The sequence below is a fragment of the Tachypleus tridentatus genome, chromosome 9 (assembly GCF_004210375.1).
Source record: "Tachypleus tridentatus isolate NWPU-2018 chromosome 9, ASM421037v1, whole genome shotgun sequence".
NCBI classification, from domain to species: Eukaryota; Metazoa; Arthropoda; class Merostomata; order Xiphosura; family Limulidae; genus Tachypleus; species Tachypleus tridentatus.
Genome location: NC_134833.1, coordinates 121,099,072 through 121,120,305, shown reverse-complemented (window position 1 = coordinate 121,120,305; position 21,234 = coordinate 121,099,072).

Genomic DNA, 21,234 nt, shown 5'->3' with positions numbered 1-21,234 from the left:
TCTAACTTTCTGGAAGTTGTTGTTGTTGAATTAAGCATAAAGCTACACAAAGGGCTATCTGTCCTCTGCCCACCACAAGTATCGAAACCCAGTTTTAAGCGTTGTAACTTCGTAGACATACTGCTGTGCCACTGGAGGGAACTTTCTGGAAGATGGGAGGCATCAGAATGAATGTTCAGGGTACCTACTCCAAGTGTTACACTCCGGAGGCGAAGGTTTCTCAAGGAGGAATATATAGCCCTACTCTTTTTATCATGTATGTCATAAACATGTCTCTCAACTACCCAAACCACACTTGTTGCTCACAGTTTGCAGATTATGTTGCAATCTTAAAGTGTCCCAAATCCAACTATAGAAACATGCAATATACAATCACTACTGAACAAAATAGAATTGTACTGCAAAATGTGGAGAATTAAAAGTTAATATTCACAAAACAGACGTCGTATTATTTACAAAATCATACAAAACAAACAAATTAATAATGCAGTTACATGTACACTGGACTCTCTTACAGTTAGCAACATCAGATATAACACTTGACTCAAAACTAAACTCGATATCACACTTTAATAGCATAAAAAACAAGAATATGATAAAGGGCGAGTTAACCTAGGGAATTTGAATGGCAACAAAAAAGGAGCTTCATCAAAAAACGTATTAAGATCTATAGAACATACATACATAAAACAGTCGTAGAACATGCCTATACAACATGGATAAATATATCAATAAACACATATCAACAAACTACAGAAAACACAAAACTATATTTTAATGAAAGCACACAGAGACCCACGATTAACAAACTGGATATTTCTACACAACTATTTAAACATGATAACACTATCAGACAGACTCCTGGATAACTCGCTTCAATATTATAAGAAAAATCTTGATAAAAATAAACTGATGAGCAAACTAAAGGGTTACATAATGCATTATATAAACCTAGCTCCGAATACCCCTTCCCTCTAAACATTTTACAGAACAAACAGTGCTAGGTTAACTGAATCCTGGCCACGAACATAGTAACTCCATTTTAAAAGGGTTTTGTATATAAAAATAGGATTATGTTTGTGTGTGTGTATGATTGCATAAATGAAACTAGTGAAAATATACGAGTTAATATTATCACACAAACTGAATGTGGCAAGATAAGGGTGCATTAATTAAAATTGTGGACAATGGACAAAATTTAACAAACTCTGAGTAACGCAATAACAACGTAACAAGGGTTATCACCACGGATTCAGTAAGAATGCAAACAAAATATCGATTCCAGAGAGGAAAAAAAAGAGGTCAACCTGAACCCTTCTGGTCCAAAACACGGACCGAATCCTGATGAATAAGAACGAAAACTTAGCTTAATTACAACTTTGTTCAAGCAAAGAAGATAAGGCGTAAGCTAATGTAACCAATGCAGCTCGTACACTGTATTATTGTGCATTTTATGTGGCACAAGTATACGTATTTCTATCTAGGTGTAACAAAACGAAATTTCCTGATTTCGTTTTATTTAACACCAAAAAATCACCTTGGAATGACGTCATCTATTTTGAGAATATATATAATAAAACAACGTGTGGTGAGAAGGCTTTTTTCATTTAATTATAAACAGACGTATTTTAATTCGTTATTTTGCGTCACACACACACACATAAAACACACGCTTAAACGTTTTTTGTATCAAGGTGAAGGTTAGACGATTAAAAGATGGCAATGGAACAACAGAACATTTACTGTAGTAAATTATTTTTCCAATGTTTTCATACTGAAGAAAGGAATATTAGGCTTAGAATGATTTGTTTTGAATTTCGCATAAAGCTACACGAGGGTTATCTCCGTTAATCGTCCATAATTTAGCAGTGAAAGACTAGAGGAAAGGCATCTTGTCATCATCACCCACCGCCAACTCTTGGAGTACTTTTTATCAACTAAGAATGGGATTTACCGTCTCATTATAACACCCCTACGTTTGAAAAGGTGAGGATATTTGGTGTAACAAGGATTCAAACTCACCACACTTAGATTGCGAGTCGAGCATCCTGACCAACTAACCATGCCGGGCTGCTTATAACAGAAAAAAAAATCCTCTCAAGGAAATAAACACAATTAGCGTTCGAGGCTTATACTCTAAAGCCAGAATAATTACAAAATATATCAATTTTGTATTGGTAAAACAAGATAAATGTATAGAAGGTAAATCGCAGAAAAATCGTCGCTAAATAACGTGGAGATATGTGAGAACAGGTTGCTTGTACGTTTACTACAGCTGTTACTTTCAAATTATCCAGTTTATCATTTGTAATTTCTTGTGCATGTTTTTCTATAGCCCAACTTCTCTAAATGAAACGAGTCGTGTTTGCTGCTTAAGTAGATGAAACAACAACTTATAAGTATTAGAAACTTATACAGTGTTTATGTATTAACCACGGAGGAGATGGCAAGTCTGGTTAAATAATAGATGTGACAGATCTGGTTCACCTCGTGAAGTTCAGCTTGTTAAAAGTAAACTGATCCTTAAGCAATAAAAGAATCCACAGATCTCTTCGCTATTTAAATATGCACTCCCAAAAGATGGACTGAAGAAAGTACCAAAAGTTTAATTTTGCAAAAATGGTGTGTTATGATAAAATAGAGACCACAGAATGTACCAGCTTCAAAGGACAGGGCTGTAGTCTATCAAATTATTGTTCCACAAGTATATTTTTCGGAAATATTAAAAGTTGCATATAACATCCCATGCGAAATCACCTAGTTATTAACAAGACATGTAACAAAATTATGAGGTATTTTTTGCCCAAAATCAAGAAAAATGTTTCTCACCTTTGTTTTTTTTTTTAATTTCGCGCAAAACAACACGAGAGCTATATACGCTGGGTGTCCCTAATTTAGCCATGTAAGACTAGAGGGAAGGCAACCAGTCATTACCATCCATTGCTAACTCTTGTGCTACTCTTTTTATCAACGAATAGTGAGATTGACCGTCACATTATAACGGCCACACGGTTGAAAGGGCGAGCATGTTTGATGTAACAGGGATTCGAACCAGCGACCCTCGGATTACGATTAAAGTGCCTTAACCACCTCGCCAAGCCAGGCCTACTAAAGAGTGAAAATGAATATTTCGTGATATTCAGATGCATGTTGGATCAACTGTAAGAAAAGTTAGAATCAGAAAAAAAATCCAAATTCCGATATTCGGTGCACTATAAAAAATGGGCAATAGTTGATCAAGAAAACATTTCTGAAAGTGCTCAGAAAGAAGTGATAATATCCTGAAATGTTTTGAAACGTTTAGATGAAAATAAACTACGAGCTCTAAATCTAAAGTTTTGATAACGTAAATAAATGTATTTTGTGTTTTTAACATAAAAGTGAAACGTAAAATGACTAATCTAGAATAAACATCTCAGTGCTCTACTTGTCTGATTTAAACTAAATACACACAGATGTATATTTAGTGTTACTTCTGAAGGAAAATATATTTTCTACATCATCAGACATTTATAAAGCTTCAGTAGCTATGGAATAAACAAAGAAAACATACACTTATTAAACATACAAGAAAATGTAACATTAGCTGAGTGAAGAAATATGGTTTCTAGCAAAAAAAGAACGCGTTTAAACCGGATAAGCTCATTCGTGTGTTTCTTTTTTTAAGAAACGGAACATCTTTTTATAAGCGACCTTAATCACACCAAAATGGAAGTAAATATGGAAATATTATATGCATAGTCTGTGTTATAGTCTATTGCATAGCAGACAAAACAGAGGCAGTTTATAGCACAGCTTCACGCGAAAGCAAAAAAGAGCAAATACAGGATGTTCGGAAAGTCACTGTGCACTTACACATTTATTAACAGACAAAACTGCACAGCGACTTTCCGAACATTCTGTAGTATTGAAAAATATCGGTAAAACATAGGCTTCTTCATGTTCATGTGTAAAGTACGTGTGTTAAAACACTGTTTTTAACATAAAGAACCTGACATGATTCGTCATACCTTGCCTGACTTCTTCATGTTCATGTGTAAAGTACGTGTGTTAAAACACTGTTTTTAACATAAATAACCTGACATGATTCGTCATACCTCGCCTGACTTCTTCATGTTAATGTGTAAAGTACGTGTGTTAAAACACTGTTTTTAACATAAAGAACCTGACATGATTCGTCATACCTTGCCTGACTTCTTCATGTTCATATGTAAAGTACGTGTGTTAAAACAGTGTTTTTAACATAAAGAACCTGACATGATTCGTCATACCTTGCCTGACTTCTTCATGTTCATATGTAAAGTACGTGTGTTAAAACAGTGTTTTTAACATAAAGAACCTGACATGATTCGTCATACCTTGCCTGACTTCTTCATGTTCATATGTAAAGTACGTGTGTTAAAACAGTGTTTTTAACATAAAGAACCTGACATGATTCGTCATACCTTGCCTGACTTCTTCATGTTCATATGTAAAGTACGTGTGTTAAAACAGTGTTTTTAACATAAAGAACCTGACATGATTCGTCATACCTCGCCTGACTTCTTCATAGATGTTTAACTAATGTTAAACGGTAAACATCAGGAAATAAATAAACGAAAATATGGATAAGCAGACAATAAAGTGAACGAAACATTCTGAGGGTTTTTGAAAGATGTATTTGCTTCTGATTAATGAGCTGATGCTTTATAAAGCTGACCTAATACAGCAGTTCAGTAAACAGATTCTCCAAGCCACTAGTGAAAAAATAAACACTGCCTCAACTAGCAGCTTATAACACCGTCTCCAAGCTACTAGTAAGGTAACAAAACTGCCTAAATTAGCAACTTATAACACTGTTTCCAAGCTGCTAAAGTGATACAACATACACGGTCTGAACTAACAGCTTATAACACCATCTCCAAGCTACTACAGTGATGTAACAAACACTGTCTGAACTAACAGCTTATAACACCATCTCCAAGCTACTACAGTGATGTAACAAACACTCTCTGAACTAACAGCTTATAACACCATCTCCAAACTACTACAGTGATGTAACAAACACTGTCTGAACTAATAGCTTATAACACCGTCTCCAAGCTACTAAAGTGATGTAATAGACACGATCTGAACTAGCAGCTTATAACACATGTTCAAGCTACTACAGTGATTTGACAAACATCGAAGGCTAATATCAATAGGTAGAATTATGAAACTATGACTCAGGGGTAGGTTGGATGCTACACAAGACCTTTGTAGGGAGTGAAGGGCACAGTATGTCTCCTATAGTTTGTATAGGTTAAAGTTTACAGAATGTTACATATGGATTATAAAACGTATAAGAAACAGAACAGATCAGAGGGGTTAAAAAATACAAGTACTAACTATATACATTTTACAACTTGAAGGATAAAAATTCACTCCATGGATTGGAAAAGCTAAGAAGTGTTATGTATACATTGTACAATCTGAAAATTTAGCAATAACTAACCGAACTTCTGTTTCAAAATCAACAATATTAAAACATTAAACATAAAAAATGTAGTGAAAGTATATTGATGAAAAACTTCTAATCTCTTCAGATAACGTATGGTAATAATTAGATGCCAGTGTAACATAACATGTAGAAACATTCGTTCCAAACGTTGTAAGACAGAATTGCTGTTTATTTTTACCAAGTTTATTGAAGACAGTTAGCTGTGATCAATCACTCTGAACTATACGTAATTAACATTCTGACTTAGATATACAGACTACGTGTTTGACTGCGTACAGGATACGTACCGAATATGTGAATATATAAAACATCGTACTGAACAAAATGTCGTGTAATCTTTAGCACAAATCATCTATTATATTCGACATATATATGCATAAAAGATGTAATGACATCACAACTATAGAATGCTACTACATGTAATAGTCGTTTAGCGTTTCTCGTTCATCTACTATTGGAGTTTCTTCACTGCAAACGTAAGTTGGAATAGAAATGTGTGTATATAGTACAAAGGAAGACATTACGTTAATATCTTTTATTTACACCATACGTATCTACATACAAACAGTAGCTCAACACTAATTAATAATATTAAAGCGAAGGTTTGACGGCCATTAATTAAGTCATTAATTTTCGTCCCTTTAACTTCATTTTTCTATTTAGTAAGCTGGCTTTTTATATTCACCACACCCATTCTGATCACATCAGTATTTACCCTAACATGAACTAAGAACATCGGTTTCTCCAATATCTGACCTAATATAATTACATATGAGTTATTCTTTAACTGAATGACGTTGTTGTCATTTTTTTGGAATTTCGCGCAAAGCTACACGATGGCTATCTATACTAGCCGTCCGTAATATAGCAGTGTAAGACTAGAGAGAAGGCAGCTAGTCATCACCACCCACCGTCAACTCTCGGGCTACTCTTTTACCAACGAAAGTGGGATTGATCGACACATTATAATGCTCCCACGGCTGAAAGGGGGAGCATCTTTGATGCAACGGGGATTCGAACCTGCGACCCTCAGATGACGAGTCGCACGCCTTAACACACCGGACCAAAACTGAATGAACAAGAGTAATAAACTCTTAATTACATTTATACATGTTTCACAGAGAAACACGTTTTTCCATTTTATTCTTCTTTCTTTCTTCTTCCAAACTTTTTAACCATCCATCATTCTTTCATATCTCGGTGGATTAACTTGAAACTTGGTACGATTATACCTTAATCCAATACACCCGTTTGTTAAACATCAAACATATGGATATTTTGGGCTCCTGTGCGGTCATGTTTTGAGCAATCAAAATGAATATTGGCACAAAAATACGTATTCATGCTTCCAACGCATTGACATGCAAAGAAACTGGATTCATTCGTTTAAGCCTTTTAGGAGAAGTGGTCAGAGCTCACCCAAAAACATAATTGTGACGATTATAGTCAATTACTCACCCATATTTATTTATATAGAAAGACAAGTTGAATGAATGAAATAGCGCAGTTCACTCAGTAGTAAAATCATGAGCATCAGCTGTTTGTGGTCTTACACTTGGATTGTGGCTGCTATGACCATATAATTGTGTAATAATGTTATCTGTTGGTTTCAGATTTAGGTTACTGATGGATTGTGTAAAGAGAAGTTAATCGACACATGACAAGCAACTGACCTATCTGCTATCTGCACTAGCCGTCCCTAATATAGCAGTGTAAGACTAGAGAGAAGGCAGCTAGTCATCATCACCCACCGCCAACTCTTGGGCTACTCTTTTACCAACAAACAGTGGAACTGACCAAAACATTATAATGCCCCCATGGTTGAAAGGGCGAGCATGTTTGGTGTGACGGGGGATTCGAACCCACAACCCTCAGATTACGAGTCGAACGCCTTGACCCACCTGGTTCACAATATTATACTGTGTACTTATTTAAAGTATGAACTATAAATACTGAGCCTGTATCGTATTGATAGGAGAGAAAATACTCGAAAACAATTTGTTTTTGCCACATGTATTTCTTTCAGATAAGGTTATTTAGTCAGACTAATGTTTCATGAGTTGCATATTGTCCCCCGCTGGTACAAGGGTAAATGTACGGATTTACAACGCTAAAATTAGGAGGTTCGATTCTCCTCGGTGGACTCAGCAGATAGCGTAATGTGACTTTGCTATAGGAAAACATGCGAACGTTACAATATTAGTATATTATCAAAAAACGGCTTCATTATCTATAAATACTGAAAAAATACACTTTTAATTGAAGAGGCAACATTCACGGGCGAATGCAAAATGTTTTCGCACCCAATCCCAACATCACCAATTTTCATACCAGAAAAATTGTGAAAAAAGTTCCCATGTAAATTGGCCGAAATACGATGGACTAATTATGAAATTCTTAAAACCTACGTTTTTTGTGCCTCTTATAATTACAAAGGTGGTCATGTCCAACATTTTTCTTTAGAAAGCGCTACTGAACTTTTACTCATAATGTAGATATCCGATTATTATGGGGGAAAAGTACATATTTTATGTTCGTATGTAAACTTCGAGCCACAGTCCTGTTTATTTTGTAATAAAGATATTTCGGTCCTTTTGAAATACATTGACTCCTAAAAATGGTTCCACTAAGCCACTTTCTGTTTTCAATATCATACAAAGTAATGCTGGGTAAATCCGGGAAAGTCTACAAAGGTTATGTTAGATGTTGTCGTATCATGAAATTTTGTAGTTTCCCTGCAGCTATTGGGTTTGCTTATCATCCTTTCTAAACCATCTTCAATATGTTGAAAACGTACAAACAGAGACGGGGCGAAAGTACAGAATACGTAGAAAAATAAAATATTTACCAATCTCGTACATGTCACGTACCTCTGAAAAACGTCAGCTAACGGCCACACACAATTTACCTAAAGCTATTAGTCAGACGTGATTCAAGTTTATAGATCGTGTTTTCCTTCTTTTTTTTTTAAAGGAGGACCTAAATACATTTTTTAAATTCTTCTGTACACTTGATGTAATATTCGTTTGAAATCGCTGTAAATAAATGTTATGAATATTTCTCAAAGCCTAAAGTTTATCTAAATTGATGATAACATACGACTCACGAGGAATTGAGGAATAATTTTGATATTAAAACAATACAAAATTTTGTGTTTTATTTTATTATTTACATTTTGTCTTCTTATGTTCCAGAATAATTTAGACCATGAAGCAACTGTGACCTCGAAATCCCATCACAGCCTCTGATTTTGTAGCTTATATGTTATCAAGACAAACAAACTACCCAGGTAAAAATAAATATTTAACTATATTTACCCTTAAGTAATGCTTAAGTAGAGGGTATAACTTTTGGCATGAACAAACACGTTTGTCTGTGATTATAATTTTTATCTCCAATCTTTTGTAAGTGTTTCATTAATATAATACACCATCAAACAGTCATAGAAATACTTTCAGATATCTGTGAATAATTTAAGGAAAATAGTTGTTGTTGTTTCTTGCGTGTGAAAACAGAAAATTACTCTTCTCAAGTTGGTGCTTTCTTTTGGCATGCGCTCCCTAGTGGCACAGCGGCAAGTCTCAGGCTTAAGATGCTAAGAATCGGATTTTGTAAACAGCAGAGAGCCCAGAGCAGATAACTCAGCTCATTTCATAAATTTGTGCTTAAAAACAAACAAACATTTAGCATGTATGAAAAACTGTTTCAGACCAAAACTTACCCTAATTGCGCACCAAAAGACAGAGAACTTGTTTCAAACCTTAAATTCATTTGCAGATAAATTTACAAATGAAAGTTATGTTCTGAACTAAAGTTTTGGTTTGTTTTTAATTATGCTCAAAGCTACACGAGAGCTATCTGCAATAGCCATTCCTAATTTAGCAGTGAAATACTATAAGGAAGGCAGCTAGTCTTCACCACCCACAACCAACTCTTGGGCTACTATTTTATCAACAAATAGTGTGACTGACCATTATATAACGCCTCCACGGCCGAAAGGGCAAATAAGTTTGGTGGATCGAGGTTTCGAATGCAAGACATAACAACCTGGCCATGTCGGGCCTGTGAAGTAAAGAAATAAATTTCAGGCCATATATATTTCCAAGGCCCAGGAGAATCGAACTTTGAATTTTAACATTGTAAGTCTGTAGATTTACCGTTGTCCACCGGATGACTAAAATTCTTCTAATGATATACTATTTCTACAATATGTGCAGATTTTAGTTTTTATAAATATGCAAAAGGATGAAAGAGTGTGTAACTTAAAGCAATTTGTTGTGTAGAAGCTGCAGGAACAATGATTTGACTCAGAGGGTTTAAAGAGTTCAATGAAGGAGAGGACCCCATTGCTACTTAACCTGACCAATGCAATAATAAGAAAGAACATCAATCTAGAATTTTGCTGGCTGAAAGACTTGCAACAACAGATATTCCACATCCCTACATACAGTTGTTGGTATTAAATGAATTTGATTAGCAACTAGGATGGTTGTAACACACACACACACACACAAATGGCGTCTTAATCCTTACTTTGTGAGGGTTTAGATGCTTATGTGAATTGTGAAGGTGACCTTTTGGATAATTTAAAATTAGCTTCTTTTTTCTGAATGTTTATTGACCACGAGATATATACATAATACAGTACCACATTTCCCTTTTGCCATGATCTGCACTAGAAAGATATGTAAGAATGAAAAAGTTTCCAACAGCAAATGTGTATCTGAACATAATTTTATTATTAAATTGTGTCTACAAATAACAACGTAGTCGGTGAGATAGCTAGTTGGGTGTGTATGATAGTAGTTGGCCAAGGCAATAACTTTTAAGCTTTAGAGTCCTGTTACTGTATTCACGTTATCTTTACTCTAAAGACTACACTTAAGAAACACTAACGAACGAAAGTTATTGCGGTAACACTTGGATTTTGACGATCATTTTAATTTTATTCTTGATAAAATAAAATGTTAGTACGTTTTTGTTTGTTTGTTTTTTAAATAAATCAGCAGTTTTAAATAATGTGTTTTATTAAACTGCATTACAAAAAATATCCAATTAATATACTATACCGCCCTGCTTTTTTTACATTACTGTGATATTAATGCCAAAGAAAAACAAGAAGTCAGCTACTATGTATGCAGCGGAATCAGGAGTGAAAAAAGGTTGGAATCTTATATAATCTTTGATCCTTTCAGATGCTCTACCAACTGGAACATCGAGTAACACTGGACGAAACTCGTGTCTGCCAGATGGAATATACAATAACACTGAACTGAACCAGTGTTCTACCAGTTGTAGTATCCAGTAACACTGAACTGAACCAGTTTTCTACCAGTTGTAGTATCCAGTAACACCAAACAGAGCCTGTGTTCTACCACAAGAGTATCTAGTAATACTAAACAGAATTGGTGCCTACCAGTTGGAGTATTGAGTAGCATCAAATAGAACCGGTTCTCTGTCAGTTGAAATATTCAGTAACACCAAATAGAACTGGTACTCTACCAGATAAGTATCTAGTAATACTAAACAGAATTGGTATCTATCAGTTGGAGTATCCAGTAACACCAAACACAGTTGATACTTTACCAGTTCTAGTATCCAGTAACAATGAACAGGACCGATGTTTCATTTTAAAAACCAAAATAGGAGACTAACTATGTTTGTTTTTAATGTTGTATTTGATGATTTGTTCTATTGTGTAATTCCTTATGTTCCTGGCTTATAAAATACGACAAAAAAAGACTGTAAATAAATAGAAAGGGTGTTTAAACTTCCAATTGTAGGTAAATATATTTTTTTAGCAAGAACAGAGTTGGATATAGTCTTAAACCAACTACTGTTGAAAAAAAAGAGGTTTACAATGTAGAATACATGAATTGTGATAATCTCTATACAGGGGAAACTGGTAGAAATTCAAGTACTAGAACAGTAGAACATGGATGTGCTCCATCATGTCTACCAACATTTTAAAAATATAAAAACTGTATAGAAAATAAAATTGTTAAACTTATATGTTGAGGAACAAGTATTAATAAATATAAAAAAACTATTTCTATACAAAAGTACAAACAATAAATAAAATACAAGGAGATAGTTTACACATAGCTCACGGTTATGTTTGTGACGTTACCAATTGGGTGTATTTAAATGTAATGTACAATTATGCTGAGAAGCTGATGATACTATGGGTGGCGAAGTGTTGTTTTTAAATCATACATTTTTCTATACCATTTCAGTTCTTTTCTGAATTATAATACTTTAAAACACAACTGACAACACAAATTATTCTTCCCTCCTCTGTTAAATTACGATACTCTCTGTAATAGTTTACCTTAAAAACTGTTACAATACACTTATTATAGCTAAACGCATAATCACACAGTTTATATCCATCTATTTAACTAAGTATCTGAAACTACATTTTGGATACGCATATATAGCCTGACAGAGGCCTAGAACATTCTACACAATACAACATATTGTGTTGCAATACAACTCAATTAAAACAACAAGAAAACTTAAAAGGTTCTAATAACATGATGCAATACTACAACAATTGCCAATTCACAACAAATGAACTACACCACCTACGATATGAAAATAGACAAGTAAACATACTTGCGATAAGCTATCACTTCTAAACATAAGTAAGTTTAACACACACGCTCTACTTAAATTAAAATAGTCGTGTATAAATAGCAATAAGGTCCTCTTCAAGAAAAATATTTGCAATGTGTTTATACTATATACAAATACTGTTTTCAGTTCATGCACGAAGTCTACTTGATAGTCCCAATGCAGAAGTGTTAGTTCTAGAGATCAATGCCTACTTCATGATCCTTACACTGTTAATTTTACACTTCTTGACCATATTGGATGGTAAATATTATGGCCAGGTACTCTCGTTCAATCAAAGAGTAATTCTTCTTATTACTCGACAGCTTTTTATTGAGGTACATTATAGGAAACAGTCCATCTACATGTTTTTACAAAAGTACTGCTGCAATTCTAACATCTGTTGCACCGGCCTGAATGGTGAATGTGTGTTGAATCTGGCATTCTAAGAACTGACAAACTCACTAACACGCGCTTCAGCTTCTGGAATGTCATCTTTTGTAGTCGTTCCCAGTTTACGTTGTTGGATTAGCCTTTCTTAATCAGGTCAGTCAGTGGTGCAATGACTTCAGTGTCTTTGGGATGAACTTCCTATAGTATCCTGCTAACCTCAAGAACGATTTGACTTGTTCCTTGATCATTAGAGCTGATGAATCTTGTATGTGGGTTAATTAATCCTCATCCATCATTATCTGTTGATCGACCATCTTGTGTCCAACAAAGTCCAGTGCAGAATAATTGATATAGCACTTAGATGATCTGATGGTTAGACCTGTTACCCTCACTCACCCAAACAGCTCTCCGAGTTTCTCCAGGTTGTCTTTTTATCTGATCGTGTGATTCATAATGTTGCCCACATAATGTTTGATGATGGAGCTTTGTAAAACATCTTCCTCATCATGTGGTTGAATGTTACTACTATAATGGCTAATCCAAACAGCATTCTCTTGAACAAGTATCATCCACCTGGTGTTATAAAGGCTGTCTTCTCTTTATATTCTGTGTTTATCGAGATCTGACAATAATCTCACTGATGGCAATCTTGGTAAAGAACTTGGTTCCAACTAATTTCACCACGAGATCATGTGGGTTGCTCATAGGTTTGGAGCCCAGCTTTGTTACGAGGTTCAGCTTCCGGAAACCTATTAAGAAATGGTTTGAGCCATTAAACTTCTTCACAACTACCATTAGCGAACATTTGGCTGAATTTAAAGGCTCAATGATTCTGGCTTTTAACATTACCTCGACTTCTTGCTTGATCAGGTCTGTCGTTGCATATAGCATCTGGTAGGGTTTAACCCTGAGTGTATCCTTCACTGTAGCTTCGATTTTGTGTTGTGCAAGATCTGTCTTATTTGGTCTATCTGCGAAGATCTTGTAGCTCTTTCTTCTGCTTGTCAGTCAGTTCATCATTAATGTTGACACCTTTGTACATCTCATCTCCACCTTGTAGTCTTAGGTATTGCATGTCTGCCTCTTCTATGATAAAGTTACCATCTACTGGTTTTGTGTCTATGCAGCCATATCATAATCGTCAGATATAAGTTTTTCTTTAATGAATATGTTTATCTTGAATATTTAAACATTTTCCACATTTGATCAGTGTCTTCAAACAACTCAGATCCCCAGCTCACAACTGATAGTTTTTGTCCCATCCTAAATGCTACACTCATTAGATTTTCTTCGCTATTTAAATACTTCTTCAATGAACTGGTGTGGTAGATCTAGGTCTTCCCATTCACTTTCACCTTATTGTTTATTCTTTGACCATTTCTTGCACTTTAAAAGATTTTTTCCACTGTAGAGTGAGTTTTTTGTTGTCTGTGGTTAAAATCAAGACCTGTCCAACCTCGAAACGGCCCTAAGCTGCACACAAACTTTCCACTCAGTTAACAGATCTCTTTACTAGGTTTCTGAGGCCTAAAACATACTGGTCTGCATTGGATTCATTGGATGCTTGTGTTTTCTGCCTACCGTCTTTTCCGTTCGTAGATGTTCGCCCACAATCGCCATTTGAGTCAGCTTCATCATTTGAGTCCGGAACAATTATCTGTTTAACGTCACCAATATAATCACATTTATAGATCCAGTACAACACTCACTTCCAGTCCTCCATTTGATATATCCTTTCCCTTTTGTATCGTGCTCGGCATGTCACCTTTCAAGACTTGCAGGGGGCTTGATGTCTTGCTTGCTTTCCTTTTATTGAGTTCTTGTGGTGACTACAGATGCCTCATCACTTCTCTTTCTGTCTGATTCCTCCAAACTCTACTATCAGATATATTGCAAATTACCAAGTCATAGATGGGTGCCTTCATACATATGTCCTAAAGATCTCCTACATTGGAAGAGTGTTCACCTTTTTTTTTTTTTTTTTTTCTGTGGGAAACGTTCTCACTGTCCCATCAATCAACACACACAGATGTACCTTGCCTGTCATATGGTCATCAGATACTAGACTGGTTTTCATTGCTGTATCTACTTCACGTCTTTTGATGCTCTCTTCTTTAGAAACAGTAACATGTCGGTTGAACACCAGATCATGAACTATTAATGTATTAGTAGATCTGTCATTCTTTCAAACCTATCTTCACACTTTGCCATGTGAGTCCACCTTGTAAGATATCGTTGTAGATATGGCACAAACTGAAAGAGTGTTTAAAATATTGGGTTTGACTTCGCTGAACATTCAACGAAAACCTTCCTCAGTAAATTCATAACATTTCAGGAAGGCCACTTTCAACTTGTCATGGTCCATGGCATCATCTGATGTCGTGTTCACATACACAATAGGCCTTTTCTTGTGAGAAGAAGACTGAGACAGACTGTCCAATTGCCTTTGTCCCAGTTCTGACTTTGGGTAAATCTTTCATATCTCTCCAGGAAGACATCCATGTTGTCTTTTTTGTTCACCAAATTTGGGTACCTTTGGTAAGCTGGTCCTGACTCCATTGACATTCTTGTGTTCTACATCTTTCTGTTACGTGAGCTCAGTATCTCAACACAAATTGAGATTGTAAACTGAAATATATTAACCAAAAGCTACACCATAAGTTAAATTGCCTGAGTAAGACGATACACATTGAATAATTATTATATTAATCGAAATAAAATTATGAATTAAGGATGACTACAGAATGTTCTATTCAAATGATTTTGAATATGCAAATTGAGAAATAGTACAAATTAAATTCCACAGATAAAGTATCAATATCAAGTATCTTGATAAAGTATCAAGATTTTATATTAAATAAAATTTTCAAAAAAATTAAATATAGAAAACAAACTTACAAAGAAAAATTTCAAGCTGGCTCGTTGTTAAGCATGGTATCTCACAGTGCTAAATTTTTGAGCAAAGGAGATAACTCATTGTGTAGCTTTCTACTTGACAGCAAATAGATATGATAAATTATTGTGCTAAACTTTTATACAGTACATATTCTATCCATAAAACATTCTAAACACAACACCAGGAAGACGAATGATTTAAAAACCTTTTCTACAAGAAATATTCTCCAATGATTTGTTCTAATTATAGTAAATGTATCACGTAATTATATTTTATAATGTGATTTACATTTATAGTAAAATATCTAATTATCCTTCTGTAGTGTAGCTAAACTTCACTATTTCAAAACACTTTACAAAATATAAAACTGCACCTGGTTTCCATCCACGCCAAGATCCTACAATACGTACAGACACTGAAATAAGCTTTTGAATGTACGGTGTTTGATAACGTCAAACAAGCCTGTTGAGAAACTACTTAATATCTGTGAAGAAAATCAGATATGGAAAAGGATTTAACATAAACTTAATTTACTCGATTTAAATTTCGCGAAATTTTAGCTTCAGTTGGGAAAGTGCTGCGAATAAAAACATTGTTTGAAATTAGCTTAATAGTATATTGTTTACAAATTCAAAAACATTCACAAGAAATATTATTGTTCAAAATACCAATTATTTGATATAACGTTGTATTTTACTGTCGAGTGCAACTTACTTTTAAAGTTGGTTCATTATTAACGTTTCAAGAATGTCCAGATAATTCGACGTAATCTTAGAATAGAGAAAAAAAAATTGAGTTTATAAGCGCATACTACCGTCCATCACGTAGAACATACTCTAAGCGTAACCTATAATCTCGTAGATATGACTGAAGTCATTGGAATTGTATTAAATTAAACAAAAAGTCTCCCTAACAGAGAGAAATATTTCCAACATAAAATATAAATTTGAGAGTGTCGATGTTTTAATTTTTAAAGTTGACGAGGATATGACGTCATATCATTGAAATTTAAAAAAAAAACACAAAAACTTCGTTGTTTTTATATTGCTCAGGAATAACATACTTGGATTTTATCGTATTTGCCACCTGCAACTCACCTGGTTTCCGTAATGCTTCAGCAACAGTATTACTCTACATTAAACTGAAATTGCAGTAGTAGAACATTATTATCATGTACTCCTACAGAAATATTTTCAAGGAAGGCCAAATATGTACATAAAAGATCGGTTTTTACAGTGTCAGTCAACAGACGAAACGGATATGTTCTGTGTGCTGAAACGCAAACAAAATTTACATTTTTCCTTAAAATCACTAAAAAATACATGTATTTAGTTTAATTATAATGTTAAGTTTACATCATAATATGTGCAATTTTTTTGTGAAATGTAAGGGGCAAATGTCCCTCTTGCCTTTCCTGCTAAGGCCCATGATTCCTTTAGTAACTTACAGAATAGTCATATAACATAAAATATTAAAATATCTGCAAATGCATTCAAACAACAAATGATTAATTATTTTAGTGAACGTATGCAGCTTAGCTAATTTAATACAGCTGCTTTATGTTATTCTTATCTTTATTCGCTAGCCTAAAGACAACAATAATGGTGGCAAAACCAGTGGATTTTTTAAAACTTTTAAATAATTTATACACTATAACTTCTTTCAGGATTATGGAATATCCAACTGTGAGAAAGTTCGTTAATGTTAATTATTTGAGAAAATTTCAGTTATCATGCCTAAGTGTTTCTATTTCTCGAATTTCTTAACAATAATTACGCCCGTGACTCAGAAATGAGTTTGCAAACTACAATGCTTATATCGGAGTTCGATATACACGGTTGGTGCAGCACAGATAACCCATTGAGTACTACTGAATATAAACACAAACGTTATAATTGTAAATAATGCTGCGTGTTATTTTTTATTTCGGATGAGTCTCCGAGTTATTATGTTACATAAGGTAACGTATTAATATTTCAAATAACCAGAAATTTGAATTTGAATTTAGAACGACATTTAAATGTTAATATGCATAAAATTTATAATATTTACCAACAAGATTGATACACACAGTTTCCATTTTTAACACAAATATATTTTAATATACAAACATAAAAACAATGCAGTTTATTTTTACGGTTATTAATAATTGTTATTATGAATGATGGTTTATATACAAGAGTTTGTTTTTTACAAACTTACAAACAACAATGGTTCTTATATCCGGTCTAGAACTGAATATGTTATCGATGTTCCAGGTCCACGATAAGCATATTAATTCTGAGTTCATAATGTCACACCTTGCTCAAGCTGTCGTTTCTTGATTGGCCTCATTCACACCGATTAGAAGTTCACTTCTTACCGATGAAGATATTTTATGTCGTCCTAGAAATTCTAATGTCCGAAGTAATTCACTGAAGATGAACAGCTTGTAATGTTCGAAATCTATAAACGTTCCTGGTCACTCTGTAGTTTTCTTATAAATAAACGTTAATCACAATTATTGTTTCCGAAGCCTCTAGTATACTGTATGTAACTGTCTAATAATATTAATACTTTGTCTCTCGGCTATCCGCGTTTTTAACGAATTATACGAGTTTGTAGAAAGTTAAAATGTTCTAGAAAGCTTTCGCAAAACAAATATAATTGATTCTTACTTTCAATTATCTTCTCTAAACTCAAGAATATGTCACATGCAAAAAATACTATAAGAAACAAGCGTAGCAACTAACATAAACGTATAACGGTAAATTTATTACAATAATTTTCCACGTTAAAAAAAGGAAGAAAGAAACTCGAATTTAAGATAAAAATAAAGCCTCCTACAAAACAAACACTTGTAACCCCTCAACTTTAAGAATTGGCCGTTAGAGAAGTGCTGAAAATGGACTTTTCAACCTCAACGACAATTCTGAGCTACTGATCAAAAGGGAAGGCAGCCAGACAGAAACATTTATCACCACAAGGGTTCGCCTCTTTGAGCCAAGAAACGATTTACTTTCACTTTCACAACAAGTCCACGAATGAAGACGTTCTACATTTTCAGCAATGTGACGTCTTGAGCTCTAGACCTTTCTATATGCAGTCCAACACGATAACTATTAGGCTACAAGCGACATAATAAAAGTGCTAACAAAAGTATTACTAAAAATAAAACGACAAGAAACAGAAGTTTATTTTTGTAATTTATTTAAAAATAATGAATAAACGAGTAGAAAAAGAGATAAAGAAACGCACTAATAAGTATTTTTTCCTTAGAAGAGGAGATACATAACAATGTTGCATGTTATTATTAATACTACTGAACACGGTCATATATAGTGCTTTGTCAGTATCAACCCGCAATAGTCACTTTAAGCATAGTATTACCGATTGGTTTTGGTTATCACAATACAGTAATGTTTTGAGAAACTATATTGAAATAAATCTTTGGGTCAGGTTGTTAGAGTGTTCGACTCGTAATCTGAGGTTTGTGTGCTCCCCTTTTCAGCGGGGGTGACTTTGTCATGTTCGGTCAGTCCCACTGTTCGTTGGTGAAAGAGTAGTCCAAGAGTTGGGGGTGGGTGGTGATGACAACCTGCCTTCAGTCTAGTCTTACACTGCTAAATTAGAGACGTCAAGTAAATAACACTCGTGTAACTTTGCGCAAGATTCAAAAATAAAAAAATCTTAGGTTTCCTACCATTGCAATTTAAATATTTTGAGCAAAAACTAATTTCGCCATGGTTAGTTCTTTATATCCTACCACAACATTTTAACAAAGTTAGGCGCACGCGATACAAATTAGAATCATCTTTTTTCTCTCTCTTTAAGTATCGAGATGTTCCAAGAACTCTTTAGTATTTTGTTTAAATACATACTTGTATTTCATGTCTCTATTTCACTGTTAATATTGATTGAAACTTTTTAAAACTTATTTTCTTTTTATTTGTTTTTGGAAGCGCATGGTTAGTGGTTAATGCTCAAGACTACTTATCATATGGTCTGCGTTTCAATTTCACCCACGTTCGCATAAAAAAAAACACTAAATTATTTCCTTCATACTACATAGTTACTAGCATTTGACTAATGAATATAAAATTAGCTAACTAAGTGATAGCAGTGTATGTTTTAGACGTGTGCAAGATAAGTTGTATATAAATACAAAATAACAATGAAACTTACAAATAGGTAAAAGCAACAACGCAAATTGTTCACATAAAAAAGTGGCAATGAAGATTGTAAATAAGTAAAAAGCCATAATAGAAATGTTAAAACCCTTAAAAAGTAATGATGAAAATATTAAGCTGGCAAAACGTAGAAAGGAGTTCGTTGTGAACAAAGTTTACTAAACGTTTTGTCCATAGCGCTAGACTTGCAACTCCAGTGACATACGGCTGAAATGGCATGTTCAAACCGTTCTTTTGTGTATATTTAAATAATATTAATGGATTGAACGAGTGTAGATGATTATGTATGCAAAGTGTAACGATGTTTTGTTTAAATAATAGAAAGTGTCATATTTTAAACAAATTACGCCAGTATTAATCTTACACGGAATTTTCCAATAGCTAATGTACCAAAGGATCTCCAAGAAAAGTAGTATTGGCTATAAACGTATTTCTGAAATTTTAAAATATAATATGCGAATACTATGTTAACTATGATGATATCAGACCTCCATTTAACTCAAATAACGGAAATGTTCTAATAGGTTTAGATTAACATCTGAAATCAAGTATAATATTATCGTATCCAATCCAGTTATATAACTGGAATAAAACACATTCTGCTTCATTTAATCAATAGAAATGTAAATAAATTATTTAGATTAATGTTTACAGTAACATGTAATTAATTGTCTTAGCTAACCGAGAGCAAAACAACTACCGTTTCGTCTAAACAGTAGCTACAGCTAATCTGTTTAGATTAATATTTTACCTTAAAGTACAAATTTGTCTAATCTAGTATCTGAACCGGAAGGATAATAACATCCTTTTTGTCGATTTAGTTTGTATGTTTTGATCTGAATTTTGTGCAAAGCCACACGAAGGCGATTTGCGCTCTTTTCGTCGAACCATTGCTCTTATATCTAATCTGTTTATATCATTATTTCACCTTAAAGTACAAACATATCTAATGATGTTAGTTAGTTGAGCAGAATAAAACTTACCTTTTGTCTCTGAGTGAGATCAACTTAACATTTAAGCTTACTTCAAGCATCATTTCCATAAGTTATTCAAAAACATGTGTTATATTCTTTTATAATAGAAAAAAAAAATTAAAATATCCTCTGCAATTTGAAAAATATAAATCTGACTTCCACCTTATCCTAGCTAAATAAAATAAAAACATGTCAATGCTGCTTGACTTCCACCTTATCCCCGACAAATAAAACAAAAACATGTCGATGCCGCTTGACTTCCACCTTATCCCCGATAAATAAAATAAAAACATGTCGATGCCGCTTGACTTCCACCTTATCCCCGATAAATAAAACAAAAACATGTCAATGCTGCTTGACTTCCACCTTATCCCCGATAAATAAAACAAAAACATGTCGATGCCGCTTGACTTCCACCTTATCCCCGATAAATAAAATAAAAACATGTCGATGCCGCTTGACTTCCACCTTATCCCCGATAAATAAAACAAAAACATGTCGATGCCGCTTGACTTCCACCTTATCCCCGATAAATAAAACAAAAACATGTCAATGCTGCTTGACTTCCACCTTATCCTAGCTAAATAAAATAAAAACATGTTGATGCTGCTTGACTTCCACCTTATCCCCGATAAATAAAACAAAAACATGTCAATGCTGCTTGACTTCCACCTTATCCTAGATAAATAAAATAAAAACATGTCGATG